This window comes from Schistocerca nitens, chromosome 11 (assembly GCF_023898315.1).
Source record: "Schistocerca nitens isolate TAMUIC-IGC-003100 chromosome 11, iqSchNite1.1, whole genome shotgun sequence".
In the NCBI taxonomy this organism is placed as follows: domain Eukaryota; kingdom Metazoa; phylum Arthropoda; class Insecta; order Orthoptera; family Acrididae; genus Schistocerca; species Schistocerca nitens.
Window position 1 is genome coordinate 151,613,491 of NC_064624.1, and position 12,428 is coordinate 151,625,918.

Genomic DNA, 12,428 nt, shown 5'->3' on the forward strand with positions numbered 1-12,428 from the left:
AATACAGAGAGCAAAACGTTATTTACAACTTGTACCGGAACCAGACTGTAGTCATAAAAGTTGGACATGGAAGGGAACCAGTGCTTGTGAAGAAGTGAAGCAGGCTAGTAACTTAACCTCAACTTCATTCAGTCTGTACAGTGAGCATCTAGTAAAGGAAACAAAGGAAAAATTTGCAGAAACAAATAAAGATCAGCAAAATGAAATGAAAACTTTGAGGATTGCTGATGACAATGTAATTGTGTCAGTGACAGCAAAGTACTTGAAAGAGTAATTGAATGGTGTGCACAACGTCATGAAAGAAGGATGTATCATGGACATCAAAAAAGACAACACAAGGGTCATGGAGTATAACAAAATCAAATCATGATATTCTGATGGTGTTAGAGCCACCTGTGAATGCAGCCATATCAATTAACAGCTCTGTTGCAATCATTGCACAGCTATTTTATATTTTGTATGACTACCAACTAGCTGTCCACCAGTATGAGTCGCCACTGCTAAACTATGGCCTAGAGCAAAGTACACCAACATGTGGCACAGCATGGAAGTGAACATAACTTGCTCTATTTCAGTGGCTTCTTCACTGCATGAGACAGGTGGACCCACCACTCCACCACCAGCTTTCCCGAATGGGACCGGTCGTAGTTATTCTTACAACACATTTTCTTCTCGTGACTTATCCCGGACTCAGCCTACAATGTTACACCCAAATATTTAATTGACATGACTGTGTCAAGCACTACACTACTAATGGAGTATTCAAAAATTATGGGATTCTTTTTCCTATTCATCTCCATTAATTTAGATTTATCTATATTTAGAGTTAGCTGCCATTCTTTACACCAATCACAAATCCTGTCCAAGTCATCTTGTATCCTCCTACAATCACTCAATGATAACCCCTTCCCGTACACAACAGCATCATCACCAAACAGCCCCACATTGCTATCCACCCTATCCAAAAGATCATTTATGTAGATAGAAAACAACAACGGACCTACCACACTTCCCTGGGGCACTCCATATGATACCTCACCTCCGATGAACACTCACCATTGAAGACAATGTACTGGGTTCTGTCTTCGGGCCACACACATACTTGGGAACCAATCCCATATCCTCGTACCTTAGTTAGGAGGCTGCAGTGGGACACCGAGTCAAACACTTTCCAGAAGTCAAGGAATATGGCATCCATCTGATACCCTTCATCCACGGTTTGCAAGATATCATGTGAAAAAAGGGCAAGTTGTGTTTCGCAGGAGTGATGCTTTCTAAAGCCGTGCTGATGCATGGACAGCAACTTCTCTGTCTCAAGGAAATTCATTATATTCGAATTGAGAATATGTTCAAGAATCCTGCAACAAACCAATGTTGAGGATCTGTCCTTCTACCCTTCTTATATACAGGCATCACCTGCGCTTATTTCCAGTCGTTCGGGACATACGTTGGGCAAGAGATTCGCGATAAATGCAAGCTAAGTAAGGAGCCAATGCAGAAGAGTACTCTCTGCAAAACTGAACTGGAATCCCATCAGGACCTGGTGATTTATTTATTTTCAACCCATTCAGCTGTTTCACAACCTCAGGGATGTCTATCACTATGTCCTCCATACGGGAATCTGTACGAGACTCAAACAGCGGTATGTTCGTACGATCCTCCTGCATGAAAGATTTCTCAAATGCTAAATTTAAAATTTCAGCTTTCATTTTGCTGTCTTCCATTGCCAGGCCAGACTGATCAGTGAGTGACTGGATGGAACCCTTCGACCTGCTTACCGATTTTATGTAAGACCATTGAATGCTTCACGCATCACGCTTTTTACAGCACCACGAATCTCTACTAACTTTTGCCTGTCCTCATTCTCCTGATCTTTCTTGTACTGCGAGTGCAACTGCCTTTGCTTCCTGAGCATTCTCTGAATTGCGCTGTTAAACCACAGTGGGTCTTTACTATCTACAACCCACTTTTTTGGTATATACTAGTCCAATGTGTGATTTACGATGTGTTTAAAATTTGCCCATAATTCTTCCACATCCATCGTACCGGAAGTAAATGAAGTCAATTCATTTACTAAGTGGGATGCTAACAACTACTTATCTGCTCTTTCTAGTAAGAATACTCTCCTAGCCTTCTTGACCGACTTTTTAACTTTTGTAACCATAGTCATCCCCCTCCATGAACCATGGACCTTGCCGTTGGTGGGGAGGCTTGTGTGCCTCAACGATACAGATAGCTGTACCATAGGTGCAACCACAATGGAGGGGTATCTGTTGAGAGGCCAGACAAATGTGTGGTTCCTGAAGAGGGGCAGCAGCCTTTTCAGTAGTTGCAGGGGCAACAGTCTGGATGATTGACTGATCTGGCCTTGTAACACTAACCAAAATGGCCTTGCTGTTCTGGTACTGCAATCTGCTGAAAGCAAGGGGAAACTACAGCCGTAATTTTTCCCAAGGGCATGAAGCTTTACTGTATGGTTAAATGATGATGGCGTCCTCTTGGGTAAAATATGGATTGGAGCGTGGAATGTCAGATCCCTTAATCAGGCAGGTAGGTTAGAAAATTTAAAAAGGGAAATGGATAGGTTAAAGTTAGATATAATGGGAATTAGTGAAGTTCGGTGGCAGGAGGAACAAGACTTTTGGTCAGGTGAATACACAGTTATAACTAAAAAATGGGACCTGGATAAACTGAAAGAACCAGAGGTTGTACAGAGTTTCAGGGAGAGCATAAGGGAACAATTGTAGAAGAAGAATGGGTAGCTTTGAGGGATGAAGTAGTGAAGGCAGCAGAGGATCAAGTAGGTAAAAAGACGAGGACTAGTAGAAATCCTTGGGTAACAAAAGAAATATTGAATTTAATTGATGAAAGGAGAAAATATAAAAATGCAGTAAATGAAGCAGGTAAAAAGGAATACAAACGTCTCAAAAATGAGATCGACAGGAAGTGTAAAATGGCTAAGCAGGGATGGCTAGCGGACAAATGTAAGGATGCAGAGGCTTATCTCACTAGGGGTAAGATAGATACTGCCTATAGGAAAATTAAAGAGACCTTTGGAGATAAGAGAACGACTTGTATGAATATCAAGAACTTTGATGGAAACCCAGTTCTAAGCCAAGAAGGGAAAGCTTACAGGTGGAAGGAGTATATAGAGGGTCTATACTAGGGCGATGTACTTGAGGACAATATTATGAAAATGGAAGAGAATGTAGATGAAGATAAAATGGGAGATACGATACTGCGTAAAGAGTTTGACAGAGCACTGAAAGATCTAAGTCGAAACAAGGCCCCGGGAGTAGACAACATTTCATTAGAACTACTGACAGCCTTGGGAGAGCCAGTCCTGACAAAACTCTACCATCTGTTGAGCAAGATGTATGAGACAGGTGAAATACCCTCAGACTTCAAGAGGAATATAATAATTCCATTCCCAAGGAAAGCAGGTGTAGACAGATGTGAAAATTACTGAACTATCAGTTTAATAAGTCAAAGCTGCAAAATACTAACGCGAATTCTTTACAGATGAATGGAAAAACTGATAGAAGCAGTTTGGATCTACTTCGACCTCAGTAGACACAATATTTTTGTCAACCACAATGAAGACACCACCTCCCATGGTGTCTAATGTGTCTTTCAGATACATGTTCCAACCCTCACTAAATATTTCATAACTTCCTATCTCAGGGTTCAGCCATGTCTCAGTCCCAAGAATAATTTTCTCGCCACACGCTTCTTGGAGGGCAGTAAATTCAGGAACTTTATTCTGAACACTCTGAAAATTTACTGCTAATATCTTGATAGCTGAAGGGTCTTTACACTGAGCGCGTCCTGATTTCCCTGCCTGCACGTCGACTGCTGAGTGTTCATCAGGACAGCTCACACCACTGCGTAGCCTAAAAAAACCCCATGTGAATGCCACAAGTACTCTGCTACCAGAGTAGCCGCTTCCTTTGTGTAGTGCACCACTGACCTATATAGGGGGGTCCTACAATTCCCCACCAAATAGCGCAAGTCTAGAAATCTGCAGCCAAGACCGTCACAGAGTCGATGAAGCCTCTGGTTGAGACCCTCCACTCAGCTCCAAACCAAAGGACCCCGATCCATTCTGGGAACGATGCTGCAAATAGAGAGCTCTGCTTGCACCCCATGTGCGTGGCCAGCAGTCTTGATCAAATCCGCCAGCCGCATGTACAAACTGAGGATCGCCTCAGAACCCAAGTGACAGGCATCATTGGTGCCGACGTGAGCAACTACTTGCAGATGACTGCACCCCATATGCTTGATAGCCACAGGCAAGGCCACCTCCACATCTCAGATAAGTCCCCCTGTCAGACAAACCGAGTGAACGTTGGATTTCTTTCCAGCCCTGTACGTTATTTCCCTAAGGGGCTCCATCACCTGCCTAACGTTGGAGCTCCCAATAACCAGTAAGCTTTTGCCCCCATGTGCCTGCTCAGGCTCTGCTGAAGGAGCGGCCACCTGCCCACTGACAGGACGAATGGGCGAGGCCAGTCGGACAGCCTCTACATTGACCCTCTGCCTCGAGCGCCACAAACGCGTTGCAGTATGCCACTCACCCTGAGGTGAAGTTGGCCCCAACGCGCCGGGTACTCTAGAAGGTGCCTTGGCGGCTGAGTCAGCGGACGCAGTAAGTGACACCTGGGATGTCTCAAGCGACACGCCAGAACCTCCACCATCGCTACACCTCGAGGCAGCAGCATGAAGGCGGCTGACCGTGGCCAACAGCAAGCTCAGCTGCTCGCGAACCGCAGCCAGTTCCTCCTGCGCCCGCACACAGCACACACACACCCTATCCGTCCTACTGCTAATATCTAACGACTCCTCTCAAATACGAGAATACACAAGGATTTTATGTAATTAAATATGCAAGCGCACAAACACTTAGAAAGAAATTAAGAATCAAACTACAAAACAAATATGGAAGCTATATATGCGACTTGCTACTGCACTGCTGCTGCACTGATACTTCACCAGCGGCTTAACTAATGATGATGGGTTACTAAATAGAATTGAGGAGAAAAGATGAAGTGATCTGCTGATACGAGACATACTAAGGAATTATCAATCTGGTTACTGGAGGGTAGTATGAGAGCAAACATTATAGAGGGAGACCAAGACATGTAAATAGCTCTTTGACACAACAGCAATTACCTATTAATGTGACTTTTTTGTGGACTGCTTTCAGGTTACAGTTGTATTGAGAATCTAGCTTTTGTGTGAGCACCAAGCGCACAAACTCTGGCATGTAGGTAATGCGCATATTGTTGCCAGCGTCAGTAATAGTACCACAATATCACATGACCTTTTCCAGTACATCCACCTCCTCCCCACTTGAAATACCTGAGATGTAATCTTGGATTTTCATGTACACAGTCAAAAGAATCTTATAGCAAGTGGATGCTCTGTAAAGTACAATGAAAACACTAGCAACCGGGGTCTATTTGCATTTATTTATTTATTTATTTATTTACATGTCAAGCTCCGTAGGACCAAATTGAGGAGCAAATCTCCAAGGTCATGGAATGTGTCAGTACATGAACTTACAACATAAAAGCAATAACAGATAAAAATAAATGTTCATGAACCTGAAAGAAAATCAGTACTTACATTTAAGCAAACGCTATCAGCAATACAATGAGAATCAGCTTAATTTTTCAAGGAACTCCTCGACAGAACAGAAGGAGTGACCCATGAGGAAACCCTTCAGTTTAGATTTGAAAGTGTGTATATTACTGCTAAGATTTTTGAATTCGAGTGGCAGCTTATTGAAAATGGATGCAGCAGTATACTGCACATCTTTTTGCACAAGAGTTAAGGAATTCCAAGCCAAATGCAGGTTTGTTTTCTGCCAAGTATTAACCAAGTGAAAGCTGCTTATTGTTGAAAATAAACTAATACTGGTAACAAAATACCCAGATTCGTGAACAGAGGTCGACAAGAGGTTTGGAAACTCACACCACTTATTGCCCAACTGCCCATTTCTGAGCCAAAAATATCCTTCTAGAATGGGAAGAGTTACCCCAAAACATAATACCATACGACATGAGTGAATGAAAATAAGCAAAGTAGACTAATTTATGTGTCGAAGTATCACTCGCTTTCGATACCGTTCAAATAGTGAAAATGGCAGTATTAAGTCTTTGAACAAGATCCTGAATGTGGGCTTTCCACGACAGCTTACTATCTATCTGAACACCTAGGAATTTTAACTGTCCAGTTTCACTAATCATATGCCCATTCTGCAAGATTAAAACGTCAGGTTTTGTTGAATTGTGTGTTAAAAACTGTAAAAACTGAGTCTTACTGTGATTTAACGTTAGTTTATTTTCTACAAGCCATGAACTGAGGTCATGTTCTGCACTACTTGAAACCGAGTCACTGTTGCCCACAACATCCTTTACTACCGAGCTAGTGTCATCAGCAAACAGAAATATTTTAGAGTTACCCATAATACTAGAGGGCATATCATTTATATAAATAAGGAACAGGAGCGGCCCCAACACTGATACCTGTGGCACCCCCCCCCCCCCCCCCCCACTTGACAGTACCCCACTCAGATCCCACATCACAGCCGTTATCAACATTGTGAATAATGACTTTTTGCTGCCTGTTGCTAAAGTAAGAGGTGAACCAATTGTGAGCTACTCCCATTATTCCGTAATGGTCCAACTTCTGGAGCAATATTGTGAGATCAACACAGTCAAATGCCTTTGTTAAATCAAAAAATACACCAAGCGTTCAAAACTTTTTGTTTAGCCCATCCAGTACCTCACAGAGAAAAGAGAATGTAGCATTTTCAGTTGTCAAACGACTTCTAAATCCGAATTGTACATTTGATAGCAAATCGTGTGATATAAAATGATCAATTAACCTTACATACACAGCCTTTTCGATAACTTTTGCAAACACTGATGGCATAGAAATAGGTCTAAAATTATCTACATTATCCCTTTCTCCCTTTTTATAAAGCGGCTTTACTACTGAGTACTTTCAGGTACTTCCTACAAAGTGAATCAAGAACCCTCTCTAGCTTGAGCAAAAATGCTCTGAAGGCGGAGTTAGGGGACCTATAAACAACAGCAATTAGAAGTTTAGTTTCACTAAATTCAACTAATGCTGCACAGCTTTCAAATATCTGTTCAGTGCAGTGTCATGATACGTCTATGTACTTAAATGAAATACTGTTTTTTATGTACAGAGCCACTCCCCTACCCCGCAAGTAACTCCTTGAGAAACAGCCAGCTCAGGATTGTACTCTTGTGACAAGAGCTGGCCCACTACCATAATCTGTTTACTATATGCTACTTTCCTGTCTACAGTCCTGGAGTTTTACAAGAAGACATACCACATCTATAATCTGTCCTATTTGATGTGTATCATAAATGTTGTTCCTTGCCTTTCTCTTGACATCAGCAATTGTCTTTGTTCCTTGCCTTTCTCTTGACATCAGTAACTGTCTGAAGTCCCAGTGATTAATCACTTACAGAGAGGCATTTTACATTACTTTATTCAGTATACATTTGCTACGTAACATATTGCTGTTTTTGCATAGTCTTTAATATCACCTTTCCATTTATATGCAGCAGGAAGTTCTCCATTACATATTGTGCAATAAATAGATTCATTGTCACTGTCATTACACAATTTCACAAATTTGTATTCCTGTTGTAGATTAATATTAAAACACACTGTTTTTGCCTATTCCTCAATGGTGAGATAAAAAATAAACAGAGATAAAAATGATAAAAATGCACAGATGAGTCACTTGACACATGAAAACAGAACAGACATATAGCCCCTGTTGTTTAGCAAAATTACTAAGTGAAAAGTTGTGGCATAACCTGTAACCATAACTCCCTATTGTTGTATGCATTTGTTCGAAGACTGGATGAGAGAAGCATGCAAGAGAATGTTTAAAAATGTAATTTTACACATATAGGCCCAAAATTTTAAAAAAAATCCTCACCAGTCAAAAAATTCTCAAACCCCAGACAGCACAAAAAAGGCCTGTTTGGGCTAGTCTTCAGTGTATGATAGGCCTATCCAAAAGGTAGCAAAATTTCCATTCTGTTTTGTGTTTCTGTTGACAAATCAATGATTCTCCTGTTTGGTAGGTTGTTTCCTTTACTCCCATATTATTTACATTCTGCCAAAACCTTACATGCTATATTTATTCGTGATACATTTACTCAGTCTTAGCAAACACAACATGTACCAGCATAAATTGCTGCCTTGAACATTATATTTACCTTTTCCAAACTCTTGGCGTGAATGTAGCATGAAGTTCTACAGCGATATTGAAGAACAGAGTTCACAGTAAAAAAAAAAAAAGTGCTGATTATAACTCCATAGTCCTAAAGCAAATTACATTCCAATATAAAATTTATTCATTTAATGATTTACACAAGACTTTCATTAATATTAGATTTACATCCCTTTTCTCCTCGGAACAATTTTTCTGATTTATGCTCCCAAAAATTTAGCAAAAATATCTGTTTCATCATCAACGTCCTGCAGTGTATTAGTGATTGACTCAATTTCAGGACCATATTTATCATTCTGCTCCCTTTTCTTCATTGTGGAGTACCTAGGAGTGGAAGTTTGAAGATCTGCGGCCTGAAGAATTGTGTGTGTAGTTGCTGGGTTTTCATTAACTATAAATATAAAGGGTAGCCAACCAAGGACTCCCTGATTTATAATTAACTAACACAGAAAAGAAAAGAATTGAATGAATGGTAGATTAATTTTGAACACAAAGAGTTTTGTACAGAAGTTAAGAATAATACTTAGAAAAACTGCTAAGGCACTGTATAATGTCTGCTTTTATCAGCATGCATAAATAAATTTATCTTTAGCAAGCAGCCTTTGCAATCACATCACAATCTTTTCAAAATGCTCACTGATCATCATTTGTTAACACATCTTGAAATGTATGGAAATGAATAGTGAATAGTGTTTTATTCGTCTCATAACATACAATTTCTAATCATATTATTAGTGTACAGGAGACAGGTCAAAAAAATGGATAACTTAACTTAGGCCTAATTGGTACAAAGAATTTTAACATTATTATAAACTTTTATTTTTCTTTCCTCCTTTTTGTGAAGGATAGCTACATTTACACACAAGACTATATGTATATTTATCCTGCTCAAATGTTCAGTTCATCCTTCATGAACTCCCCAACAGTGTAGTAGCAGCGTTTGACAAGTATATCATATAGCTTTGATTTCAGTGTCTCTAGGTTCATACTCAGAACATTCTTTCCTTTTAGCTTGTTATGAATTTTCGTTGCCATATACTAAGGAGACTGCACATATAGGTTTAAGCGATTAGTGGGAAGCATAAAATTGTCTTTGTTTCTCATGTTATATGTGTGATTGAAACAGTTTTTCTCGAATAACTCTAAATTGCTATGTAGAAAGATGATAATATCATAGATGTATAAGGAGGGAACTGTTAATAACTGTTGTTTTTCAAATAGAAGGCAACATGATGTCCTTGGATGGGCAGTAGACTGATGACCACAGATGTTAAGTCCCATAGTGCTCAGAGCCATTTGAACCATTTGACGGGCAGTACACATGTTCCTTATTATTCTTTTCTGCAACTTTACTATGCGCAATATATTGCTTGAATTTCCCCAAAAAATAATACCATACCTTACAACTGATTGAAAGTAGCTGTGGTATGCAATTTTCCTTGTATCCATGTCTGTTGCACCAGCTAATATTTGTATAGCAAATGCAAAGCTACATAATTTGTTTAGCTGGTAGTCAACATGTTTATTCCAATTTAAATTTTTATCTAAGTTTAACCCTAAAAACTTGACAGAATCCACTTCTTCTATATCCTGATTTTTATGAGTTATTTTAATTTCTTGGGGCTTTGACTGTTTTGTTCTGAACTGGACCATGTGGGTTTTGGGGATGTTCAATCTTAATCCATTCAGTTGGAACCATGTTTCTAGTTTGTTCATTGTGTTTATTATGTAGAGAGGGATGTTTTTGGGCTTCTGGTTTTCGGTTAATGCAGATGTGTCATATGCAAATAAAATCAATGGAGCATTTATATTGTTCGGTAAATCATTTATATAGAACAATAACAAAATAAGTCCTAGAATCGAGCCTTGAGGGACACCTTGGGCTACTGTTTTCCATTTTGAATAGTAATTTGCTGCATTTGATGAGACAATCACTCTGTTTCCTATTTGATGAGTATGAAGTAAGCCAATTTAGAACATTACTCTTGTCAAGCTTATAGATGAGCAGTGCGTGATTTACAGAGTCAAAGGCTTTTGTGAGATCACAAAATATTCCTGCTACTTTATTATGGTTGTCTAATGATGTGCTGATCTTGTCGATAAACTTGTTAATTGCATCAGTAGTACTTTTGCCACGCTGGAAACCAAATTGGTTTTCCGTAATAATATCATATTTCTCCATAAAATTTTGAATCTGCATAGCAGCAGCGTTTTCAAACATTTTTGATAGGACTGGAAGGAGGGAGATGGGACGATAATTCCCCATATCCTCTATTGAACCCTTTTTGAGCAACAGTTTTACTTCTGCATACTTCAGTACCTCTGGGAAGCTTCCTTGTTCAAAGGATTGGTTTATTACTTTAGATAGTGGGTATCCTATTATTTTACACACAAATTTAAGGGCTTTTGCTGGTATTCCATCCCAACCTGCAGAATTTTTGTTTTTTAGTTTTAATATAATTTTTTCTACATCTATTGTTGAAACTGTTTTGAATTTAAAGAGGCATTCAGAATTATGATTTAGTCCAAAGGGACATACATTGTTCTCATAATCTGCAATATTAACCTCTGGTTTCACTACATTAATGAAGAACTCATTGAAGCATTCTGAAATTCTAGCCGGATTTACAATGATCTCATCTTCAAGCTTCATTGTACTAATTCCATGTCTAGAGGCTTTGATATCTAATTCGTGTTTTACAACTGACCACACTGCCTTTGATTTATTCTCATGTTTTAAGAATAATTTATTATTTGTCATTTGCTTTGCTGCTTTGACAACTTTCTTAAATGTACTTTTGTATCGTTTAATATATTCAATTTTTTTTATTATGTCTTGGTTCCTTATGTAGCTGCCTTTTCTTAGCACTGGAGATTTTTATACCTTTAGTGATCCATTTTAATTTTGTCATTTTATTAAAATAAGCCTTTTGTGGAAACATTTCATTGAAAACACTTAGAAAATCCCCTAGAAATGCTTCAAAATTTGCTGTGCATGAAATATTTTTTTATCAAAGTGCCATTCTGTCTCCTTGAGCTTATCATGGAATAGAGTCAAAGTTTCTTGGTTGAAGATCCTTTTTACATAAGCTTTTTTACATGGGACTTCTCTACCTGCTCGGGGTAGCTCAATGAATAATGCTGAATGATCAGAAATTCCTAGATCTAGACAAAATTTATATCCATCTTCAAATTCATAATTTGTTAAAATATTGTCAATGCATGTAGCTGACTGAGTATTTTCTCTTGTAGATTCAGAAAAATTGAATTCGAAGCCATATTTTCTTTTTATTAAGGATTCAGTTGCAATGCAAACAGTTCATATTCATCCAGTGTGGTGGGATGGTCCCAGTTGATAATGTATTTCAACGTGTCCCAGAAAAGTAGTCCCAAAAGTCGGACTGAGTGAATATGGAAGCTTTCCATGCCTGTGTCCATAAAAATGGGATAATCCACACAATGACCCTATTCTCAAAGTATTCCTCAAGAAAGTGGAACACCTGTTTGGTCGGATGTGGTCAGGCCCCATTTTGCATGAATCACTCAGTGCACATTGATGCTCTAATGCTTATTGTTTGATGACAAACTTTTCAAAAATTATAATGTTTACTAGCTACTGATTCTTGCATGACATAAGGGCTCATTGTATGCCTGCTGCATATCACAAGCCTAAACAATAGCTTTAGGAGAATGCAATGGTTTTTCTTCATACAAAAGGGGCTTTTTGGTACCCCAAAATTGCCAGTTTTCTTATTCTCCAACACATTCAGATGGATGTATCCCTAACCAGTAAACCAGATGCAGCCAGCACCAAATCCTTCACTTATTGTGAGAATTTGGTCTGCAGTAAGCCCTTTATTTCATAGTGGTTACAGATATGACCCGGTGGCTTTGGATTATGAATAGGAACATATGTGGACCATTTCTCAGTAGTGTATGCATCCTTGAACACTTCAAACCAGCCTCTATAGAAATTGTTTGGGCAAATTTCCTCATATTCTGCTGTATTCTTTCAGAAACTATAGTGACATCTTCAGGAGTAACTACAGCTGCCACCGGCCCAACATTTACATGCTGCCTCTCCATTTGAAGTTGATTAACTGATTGCTCTGAACTTTGGAGTATTATTTATAAGTACATTGTT

The 12,428-nt window shown here is 39.0% G+C and overlaps 1 protein-coding gene across 1 annotated transcript in view; it reads right to left on the reverse strand.

Annotated features, from left to right (window-relative positions):
• LOC126213454 (uncharacterized) overlaps positions 1-12,428 on the reverse strand; it is a 449,182-nt gene that overhangs the window by 407,280 nt on the left and 29,474 nt on the right. The gene's annotated exons all lie outside the window — the stretch shown is intronic.